This window comes from Alexandromys fortis, unplaced genomic scaffold, assembly GCF_014885135.2.
Source record: "Alexandromys fortis isolate MF-2015 unplaced genomic scaffold, M_Fortis_MF-2015_v1.1 scaffold_0, whole genome shotgun sequence".
Classification (NCBI taxonomy): Eukaryota; Metazoa; Chordata; class Mammalia; order Rodentia; family Cricetidae; genus Alexandromys; species Alexandromys fortis.
The window spans coordinates 48,473,898-48,484,785 of NW_026067949.1; positions in this window are offsets into that span (position 1 = coordinate 48,473,898).

The following is a 10,888-nucleotide window of genomic DNA, read 5'->3' on the forward strand; positions in this document are numbered from 1 at the left end:
TGGTGGCAGAAACCTTTACCCACCAAGCCATCTCATTTTTTGCTTTTTGAGACAGGATTTTTCTGTGTCGCTTTGGCTGTCCTGGACCTCTCTTTGTAGACCAGGTTGGCTGGACTCAGAGATTCGCCTGCCTCTTCCTCATTATTGCTGGGATTAAAGGCGTGCACCACCACCACCGCCCAGCAGTATCTCATTTTTTTAAGCTATGTAAGAACATGCTTGAAGGAAACAGTTATTTTTCTAATTAATCAAGAAAATCCTGGAAGAATAATTTTGGAGATGCATTGAATAAGGGGGAAGGGAATAGAAAAAAATGTTATGTCGATGATTCAGATTTTGTGTCAGACTAGAAAATAGAATCAAATTCATGTAAGCCATGGAAATGGGACTAATTTGTAAATGATGATAAAACCATAAACTAATGAAAGGGACAGTTGTGCATATTTGTAGACAAGGTCATGGGCAGAAGGCAGAACGGGTTATTGTTTAATAGCAGTGTCTTAGGGTTTCTGCTGTGAAGAGACACCATGACCACAGCAACTCTTATAAAAGAAATATTTAACTGGGGTGGCTTATAGTTCAGAGGTTCAGTCCATTATTACCATGGTAGGACATAGTGGTGTGCAGGCATGGTGCTGGAGAGGCAGCTGAGAATTTTACATAGTGCCACCTCCTTTGGGGGCCCTTTTCTTTCAAACTACAACATTCCATTCCCCGGCCCCCAAAGGCATGTAGCCACATCGTAATGCAAAAATGATTCAGCCTAACTTCAAAAGTCCCCATAGTCTATAACAGTCCCAAACTTATATAAAAGTCTAAAGTTCAAAATCTCTTCTGAGATTCATGCTTTTAACTCTAATCCCCTATAAAATCAAAATAAAAAAGCGGATCACAAACTTCCAACATATAGTGGCACAGGATACGCATTAGCATTCCAGAAGGGAAGGGAGCATGGTGAGAAAATACTGGACCTAATAAGACTGAAAGCCAGCTGGGCAAACTTTAAACTGCGTCTCCATGTCTGGTGTCAAAACGCTCTTCAGATCTCCAGCTCCTTTCAACTTTGTGGGGTGCAACACACTTCTTTCTCTTGAGCTGGTTCCATTCCTTGTTAGCAGCTCTCCTCGGCAGGATCCCATGGCTCTACCGTCTCCAACATCTTGGGGTCTCTAAGGCAACCCAGGTTTCACCTTCACAGCTTCCATTCAGGGACACCCTGACATGTGCCTGGCCTCAATGGCTTTCTTTAGTTGCAGAGAAGGTTCCTACCTAACCCCTTTCTTCTGTTCTTGACTCTAAAGCCAGAACCATGTGGCCAAAGTTGCCAAGTTCTGCTGCTTGCTGGGACTGGAACGTGGCCCCCTTGTTCAGTGACATCTCCACCAGCTTTCTTTTTTTCTAGTTTCCTTCGCTGTCTAAGCTTGGCCTTTCTGGAACTTGCTCTGTAGACCAGGCTGGCTTCAAACTCAGAGATTTGCCAGCATCTACCTCCTGAGTGCAGTTAAAGGCATGCAGCTCCGCACCTGTCCCTAAGCTTTTTTTAAATTCCTTTTCCAGAGTTGGAAACTTAGTTGTTCTGGAGGTCACCACTAACTCTATTCTACTGTCTCCTTGAACACAGGTCTTAACTCCATTCTGCTTTCTGCTGCTCTTTTTCTCCTCAAATTGTTCTAACATCTTGTGTTTTTTCTTGCTCAGCTTGCTCCTTTTCTTTATAAATCTTCATTAGAATTACCACTAGTAACCACAGAGCAGAGTCTATACTAGGCTGGGCTGTTTTGAAATTTCTTCTGTCAACAGAATTGATCCAAATCTCTTCACTTTAGCCTCAGGCAGAGCCTTCAGATAAGGTCAAAAAGCAGTCACTTCCTTCACCAAATTATCACAAGAATGATCTCCAGACCACATATTAATATTATTCTCTGAAACCTCTTGAGCAGCCCCCCCCCCCCAGTTCATACCACTCCTACTGGTATGTCCCATTAAACAGTGCAAAAACCATTCCACTGCTTTCCTAACCCAAAGTACCAAAGTCCAAATTCCTCCAAACAAAAGTCTTTGGTACCAACTTCTGTTTTAGGGTTTCTATTACTGAGGAGACACCATGACCTTGGCAACTCATATAGAGGAAATCGTTTAATTGGGTGGCTTAACAGTTCAGAGGTTCCGTCCATTATCATCATAGCGGGGCATGGCAGTCTTCAGGCAGACATGGTGCTGAGCATTCTACGTGTTGCTCAGGCAACAGGATGTGAACTGTCTTACTGGGTGTACTTGAGCTTATATGAGACCTCAAAGCCCGCCTCCATAGTGATTCTTCTCCAATAAGGCCACACTTCCTACTAGTGCCACTCCCGTTGGTGGTCATTTTCTTTCAGGCCACCACAAGCAGTAATTAGAAAAGTAAGGAATTGAGAGAAAGAGCCCCGTGCGGTAGTATATCCATATAATCCCAAACTTGACCAACTCTCAAAGAGAACCTTTAATCCCAGCTGAGGTTGGAGGATCTCTGAGTTCCAGGCCGGCTTGGTCTATATACCCATGAGTTCCAGGACATTCAAGACTGCATAGAGTTTCAAACAAACAAAACCCCAACCAACCAAACAAGAAGCCCCCATCTTTAAGGTGCTGGAGGTGGCCCAGTGGTTAAGATACTGGATGCACCTGCAAAGGACCAGGACATGGTGGCTCACAGCCATATAACTTCAGTCCCAGGGGTCTGGTGCCTCTTCATGTACCAGATGCACACGTGGTCCATACATGCAGGCAGGATACTTGTACATGTAAAATAAAATAGTTTCCCCCCTGGTACAAGGGACTCTGGAAACGGTGGGTTTTTATGTCTGTCTAGACAGATATACTTTGTTCTGTGTTTTAGGGAGAGAAGTCTCAAAAGCAGATTATCTAAATCAGAAAATCTGGAGTGGAAAGGTTTGCTATTTATGTTGGCCTTGTTTGCTAAACTTGACTCATGTTTGGGAAGGCTAACAGCCTTGGTCTTACTGCTAATATGGGTGTAGAACAGGCTCTTACCAGCAGGTGGTGCTGCTCCCTCACAGACGTGGTCAAATGATGGCTTCTCATCATCAGACGGAGAAGGGAGGGAGAGGGGAGATGAATGAACAGTTCATTTCTCTTTAAAAGCCAATAGCATGGTTTACAAGAACAGAGTAGTTGGGCAAACTTTTGGCAATAATGCCAACTATAACCCGTCCGCTAATTCTTCTTCCCCCTCTTGTATCTAATACATTTAAAAAAGAACAACTTAATTTTTGAGTAGACAGGTTCTAGCAGCGCTGCTTAAAAGGGATCACTTTCATATGTCTCTCATTGCTATCAGAGAAAAATATTAAATATAATATGTCCCATAATAATTTGCTATAGTACCACTTGGGCCTTTGCGTCAAAATTATACTGTCTTAAGTAATATTCAACAATTATTTGCAGAGCCTAACCTGGTGGCTTTCATCTATAATCCCTGAAGGTAGAGGCCTGGTTGGGAGGTCCTTTTGTATATGTGTTGCTTTTTCTGGTTAATGAATAAAGAAGCTGCTTTGGGCGTATGGCAGGGCAGAATAGAGCTAGGCGGGGAAACTAAATGAATGCAGGGAGGAAGAAGGCTGAGTAAGAGAGACACCATGTAGCTGCTGAAGGAGAAAGACGCCCGCTGGAACCTTGCCAGTAGGCCACAGCCTCACGGTAATACACAGAATACTAGAAATGGGTTAGGATGTAGGAGCTAGCTAGAAATACACTTAAGCTATTAGCCTAGCAGTATTGTAATTAACATGGTTTGTGTGTAGTTATTTTGGGTCTGGGCTGCCAGGAAACGAACAAGCAGCCTCTCAACAGAAGCCAGTTTGGTTTGTATAGGGAGTTCCAGGCTAGTAGCCAGGGCTACATGGATCCTGTGTCAAAAACAACAAAATCTACAGTTCTTGCTAATTGAATAACGAGTAAAAGCTACCCTCGAGTTTCACTCACATTCTGTCAAGATAAGAGTCCCGAGTTTGCTGCCACGGACACATTCTCCCTATGGTCGGAACGCAGACACTCTTAGAGGTGTGAGAAAACTAAACAAAGGCAACACAGAATAAAGTGGAGGTGGAGCTGGTAATCTAATCAAGAAAGGTTAGATACAGAAGGAGGAAAGAACACTGCCTGCAGATTAAATGTAGAGATTTCAACATATCTCTGCCTGGACCAGGGGAGTAGGAGTCCAGCGGCTGGATCCCATTAGGCATGCAGAAACCTGATCATTAGGTCTTAGGAGTCTAGTAAAACATTTAGACCATAATCTAGATGCTGGAGAATTCGGGGACTGTTTGATGGAGAATGGGTTGGGGTACGGCCTATGAGCAGAGAATTTGAAGCAGCAAGCACTTAGGTTCTTAAATGATTTAGTATTTGTGTGTGTGTGGGGGGGGGTGGAGGCTGGAAGATGGCATCAGAGCCCCAGAAACTGGAGTGACAGGTAGTTGTGGGTCGTCCGATGTCGGCACTGGGATCTACACTTAGGTGCTCTCCAAGAGCAGCAGGTGGTCTCTGCTCCATCTTTCCAGCCCCTACTTAGGTATTGTTGATCACAAAGGAATTTGAAACAAGGTGTAAGGCTTTACACAAACCAATGGAAGGCTTAGAAGAGGAGTAACTAGGGGAACTACCCCAGGAAACTCCACTGTAGTGACATCAGGAGGCTTGCCACGGAGGTCACAGCTGCTCCCCCGTGAAGCTGGCCAGGTGACACTTATGTTTAAGTGACCTTGCTTGCCCGCACCAACAGCGATAGGAAGATTGCATTACCACATCTAATTGAGTAATTCCACCCCAGAACCACATGTGGGTATGTCTGGGGAATATTTTCAGCTTCTAGCTCCTCTAATCATGTTATTTGCTGATTGCAGTATCAGAGACTATTGCAATGAAAGGGCTAGCTGTGGTTGGCTTCTGAGTGGTAACAGTGGAAATGTGGACACATCAGGAGTGTTATAGAGGTGTCGATAGCTACGAGTGATTGACAGGATTTGAAAGGGCAACTGTTAGGGCTCTTGGCTTGAGTCGCTGGATAGATGGAGTGGAAAGCCGATGTAGACAGGGATCACCAAAAAGGGTGAGATACGAGTCCACAGCCCGAAGCCCCTGCCTGAACACGGAGCAGACCGAGGCTGAGGCCAACTGGCAGGGAACTGCTGTTAAATCATGTTTGGTTTGGGAAAGACCTCTCTATGGAGAAGAGTCAGAGAACCCTGAAGTTCCAACATTTGAGCTCCAGCCACGGAAGGAAGCAAGGCAAGCAGATAAGGAAGAGGGTACGTACAAGTCCCAACAGTAATGCAAGCAAGGGTCTCCCTGCATTTTCATCACACACACACACACACACACACACACACACACACACACACAGACAGAGTGTCCTGTGTCTTCGTGTTAGCACACCAGTCATAGTTGGTTAGGGGGTCTATCTTCATTTTAATTACACATAGAGACATATTTTCTAAGTAAGCTTGCATTCTGAGTTACTAGGGATAAGACTTTCGGTGTATCTCAGAGAGGCAGGGAAGAGGGACACACAGAAGCCCCTATCAGCCAAGAAAGCACCAGGACTGCTCAAAGCCCTAGTTCACCGAAGCGTCTCATTTTTTCATCTTTCCTAACAAGCTTTTTGGCTAAGTCTGTTGTTTGCCCAGCTGTTACTTATTTCACATAACCGTGGTTAATCCATTTATCTTTAACTGTTTCAGCTGCCTGGAAACTGGCAGAGTTCCAAGTTAGGGGAGGTTAAAGTCAGTCCCTTTGAGCCATTCTAAGGAATCAACCAACTGGTTGCTAATGGTGCCCTGCCAGAATTGTTTTTTTAAACTCATATGTTGAGTTTTAATCCAAAGTGGCCACATTTTGGGGTGGATATTTAGGAGGTCATTAGATTGGTGGAGCTAAGGATGGTAGCCTGTATCTGTAATCCCAGGACTCTAGAGATTGAGGCAGGAAGATCTGAACATGAGTTCCAGGTTAGCAGGGATGGATAGTAGGATTCGGTCTCAATAATTGAAGAAAGAAAAGTATACAAATAGATAAATAAATGTCATCAGGATAAGGCCCTAATCCAATAGGGGAGACAGGAGAGTGCTCAGTTTCATCTTAGTCCTGTGTCTACAGTGTGAGTATGCAGTGAAAAAGTAGAACCTATAAGCAGAAAAGCCTTCACCCAAACCCCTAGCCACTGAGCCAGTCTCCTGCCTCAGGGCTCTACTGTGGAGGTTGTGTTGACTCGAGCTCTTTTGTCAAATGCTGAGGTTGGCACATTTGCCCTGGAGAAGCCAGCTACCATGCTGTGTGGGAACCCAGATTCACACCGCATGCAGAGGAATGCACGGTGAGGAACGGAAGCTCCAAGTAGATAGTCAGCCCCAGCTCCCAGCCATAAGAATAAGTCAGCACTCCACTGCTTCCAGCCTCTGCCTTCCAAGTCATCCAGCTGAGGCCCGGGATACCACGGAGCAGAGATGTCCCAGCTGTGCCCTCAGGTGCGAGCATAGAATCTGGGAGTCGAATACATGGTTCTATGCTGCTGCATATGTGTCCGGCAGTCACAGTAGCTAGAACGGTCATCAAGTGGATCAGTGTTAGTAAGCAGTGGGCAGGCTTTCCTCTCCAGCCTAGGCAGGCCACAGTGTGCAGAGGCCATAGTGTGCAGTGGGCGGGCTTTCCTCTCCTGCACAGAAGCAGGCCACAGTGTGCACGTAGGAGCATCAAGAACGCCTCATTTTCCTCCCCAACAGTGGCTTCGCTCTTCTGGGATGTTGCGGTTGTCCCTGGCGCCACAGTCACACAGGCTTGAAACCATGAGGGGTCTGACCTGCCTTCACCCTTCTCATACAGACGGTCAGACACAGCCAGTGCCCTTTCCACGGCATCTCTTGTTCTTTCCATTCCCATGAACCTTTGGCATTCAATCCCCTATGTTATAAATACAAGCCGGGCGGTGGTGGCGCACGCCTTTAATCCCAGCACTCGGGAGGCAGAGGCAGGCAGATCTCTGAGTTCGAGGCCAGCCTGGTCTACAAGAGCTAGTGCCAGGACAGGCTCCAAAGCAACAGAGAAACCCTGTCTCGAAAAACTAAAAAAACAAACAAAAACAAAACAAAAAAAACAACCCCAGAGCAAGGGATGATGATGTTTATAAACAGGAAGCACACTGTATTTTGAGAAAGCAGCTACCAGGGCAACAGAAAAATTGAATCATTGGCTGTTCTGAAGCATGGTGGTGGCTACAGTGAGTCACTGTATCTGTGTTTAGTCGGAACCCTGCTTTCCAGCTCCTACCTACCTGGGCTAGAAATCTAAGGCTGGCTTACAAAAGTCTAGAGGTGGTAAGTAGTACTCTCTTACTGGAGAATGAGCTCCTCAGCCTTGCTTCCTGCAGAAATACTGGTGGGATAGTGTTTCTTTATTCTTACCCACACACTCTATTTGAGCAGTTAGACCAAGAAAAATAAATAAATAAAAAAGCTGACGCAAAGAGTCAAATTGGCTCTTTGGTTTAAAAACATGGAATACATTGAGTTTTCCTCAGCCAGGAACCAGCTATCCTCAGTGTTCCACAGGAAGCCACACGAGAGGACACCGGTCCTGTCTAGAGCTTGGGAATGTGGCCTGTAGTAATTGCACACATTATAAAACATAAGACTTTTTATAACAGCATTTGCTGCTGAAGACAGAAAGCTGCCTGCTGGGATGAGCAAGGGGACAACAGCGTCCTGTGAGAGCTCACGTCAGTGACATGGCTTCTTATGTGCTTTGAGCACGAAGTGGCTTGTGGCAGACTAAAATCCCAAGAAGACAGTGAGAGGAGAGGGGTGTGTGTAAGTTGTGGGCTCTCTCTTGTTTTAGGTTATTTTTTTTATCCGTGTGTGTGTGTGTGTGTGTGTGTGTGTGTGCGTGCACATGTGTTCTTGTGGATACAAATGCACGCACATACAGAGGATGGAAGACAAACCTAGGTGCCAGCCCTTGGCTTCCACCTGGCTTCAAATGCGCTCTCCTCATTGTTCACTACTGCATACGCCTTGCTAGTTGGCCTGCAGGCTTCCATGGCTCCCCGGGTCTCTGCCTTCCATCTGAATATAGCAATACCGCTATTAGCGGGACATGCTATCCATGCTTGCACACACTTACTCAGTGGGCCCCTCTCCAGTGCTGTTTTTTAAGGGGACAGTCTTGCTGTGTAGGTCAGGATCACCTAGAATTTACAATCCTCCTTTCTCAGCTCCTAAGTGCTGGGATCACAGATACAGTTTTATTTTAGATAAATGTATGGATCACTTAACTCTGTGCCAAGAAGTAGTCTAGGTGCTAAGTGCATGGTGGACAAAAATCTTTGCCCTCCTAGAATTTGCAGTTCAGGAGAGAAAAGAGCTAGACAATGACAAACTGTGCCAATGTCATATATTATAATTATTTTTTAAACTTAGGAATGTTTTGCCTGCATGCATGTCTGGACACTGTGTTATGAGCCCACAGAGGTAGAAGATGGCATTGGGTCCCTTGGAAGTGGGGTTACAGACAGTTGTGAGCCACCACGTGGGTGTGGGAAAATAAACCCGGGTCCTCTGAAAGAGCAAACAACGTTCTTAACCACTGGGCCAACTCTCCAGCCCCATGAATTATAATTTAAACCAACCACAGGGGTCGTACTTTATTAAATTTTTATTTACCTTGTGCATGTGTCCTGGCATTTATGTGGAGGTCTGAGAAAAAGAGTTAAACATGTTTGGGGCCTGCAGGGCATTGTAGTGGTTTGCAATTTCAGTCTGAGTACACGGGGAAGCAATGGAGTGCTCTCAGGGGAGGGGGAAATGAGCAGCCTTAGCTTTCAAGAAAGATGACTTTGTTGTATTAAGAGCAGGTTGAAGGGAACATAATGGAAGCAGAGAGACCAGGGTTTTGTTGTTTTGAAACTTCAGGAGGGATGGTTGATAGTGACAGTAGAGATTCATGGCCAACTTTAAAGCTAGGGTCTCATGTAGACCAGGCTGGCCTCAAATTTCTTTTCTTCTGTTTTTCCCTCCATGATCTCACTATGTAGCCCTGGTCATCCTGGAACTCACTAGGTTGACTTTGAATTCGCAGAGATCTGCCCATCTCTGCCTCCTAAGGGTTGGAATGAAAGGCGTGCTTGGCTTGTAGTCAACTTTGAAGGTAGCACTGCTAGGATTTCCCCACAGCTGTGCGAACAGACACAGGAGAGAAAAGAGATCCCTGTAAACATCTGGAAGACAGACATCTTAACTTCCATGGGACAGCTGTGTGAAGGGTAGGCTTAAAGGCCTAAAATCAGGGGTTAAAACTAAGATGCCTTACGGTTCAGATGCCATTAATTAGTAGTTAACAACCAATCAGGATGGAGATCTGGGCTGGACAACTTGGAAGGGTCAATACGTGGTAATACTTAAGTCTTTCTCTTCTCCTTGTTTGAGATAGGGACCTTACGATGCAGTTCAGTCCAGAATGGAACCCGGCTGTCCTGCCTCTGCCTCCTTAGTGCTGGGATTACAGGTGTGGCCCATCACATACTGTTGGCCTTTTCTCCTTCAAGAGGCTCAGTTGAACCACCAAAACCAGTATGTCTGGCACTTAGTTTCCTGACCTCCAGGGCTGCCCATTCTACATGCAGATACCCCAGTTATGGTTTCCTGTGTGGGTGCTGTGACTCAAACATTGATCTCCCCTTTTATTTGTGAGATAGCTTTTTAAATTTTTTTTTTAAAGAAAAAAAAAGATTCAGAAGATCTCCTCCCAACCCCATGTCCCTTACTAGCTACCTCTGTTGTTTTTGGATGGAAATATAACATAAATAAAGTTTAAATCTGATATCCACATGTAAGAGAAAACAGAGTTTATCATTTTGGCTCACTCAGGATGATTATTTCTAGCTCCATCTATTTGCTGCAGATTTTAAAATTTCATTTTCTTAACAGTTGAAAGGAGGGTGAGATGGGGTAGTGTTATAAAGAGTTTAAAGGTAATCTAGAATAGGGTTAAATGGGGAGAGGCGGGCAGTGTAAAGGAAGGGATATGGGAGGGACAACTGCCCTAAAGGCCTTTTGAAAAGTCATATGAAACTTACTATTGTAGAAGCTTCCTAATATGTGTGTGTATGTATGTATGTAAATATATTATATATATCTCTCTATATATGGAATTTAATTGGAGTCACCATATAATGGGGTAGCCAATGCCCAACTAGCCCTTATGCCACCAGTGAAACATCCAGTGCCAAGAATAGGTTATATCTTGTTGAGTTGTTGACCAAAGGTTCCCACTGCTCCCCCTACCCCCAACATCAGAGGCTATTGCCAAGGGTATTGGTTACTTTCTAGAACTTGAGGTAAGGCCATATTGCTGAAGACATACATGACTTCTGTCACTGAACATGGAGAAATCCAGCTGATGCCCAACTAGAAGCTTCTTTCCTACTGACAAGTATTCAAGGTGCTAAGAGGTGCTTTGCTCCATACCAGAGAAGAGTAGGCATAAATATCACCTAGCTACAAACTCTGTGACCCAAAACAAAGAAGTACTGCAAGATATACTATTGCAATAGTGGCACAAATGTTATGGGAGTCACCAGCCACTTTTGATTGGCTTTGAAGACTGTTCCAGGACAGGGAACACTGAGAAAGTGGCCAAGAACTGAGGCTAGGTAAGTCGTGAGCCTGAGGAAAACCTACTACTATGATTCTGCTAAAGAAACAGCAATAAAATGAATCCTAATGACATCGCTATACCCATTACTCATATCCTCAACCCTCATCAGAGCCTCTTGCAGTAGATGGCAATTAACAGAGACCCACAACTGGATGATGTGCAGAGAGAGAGAGGAGTTTGG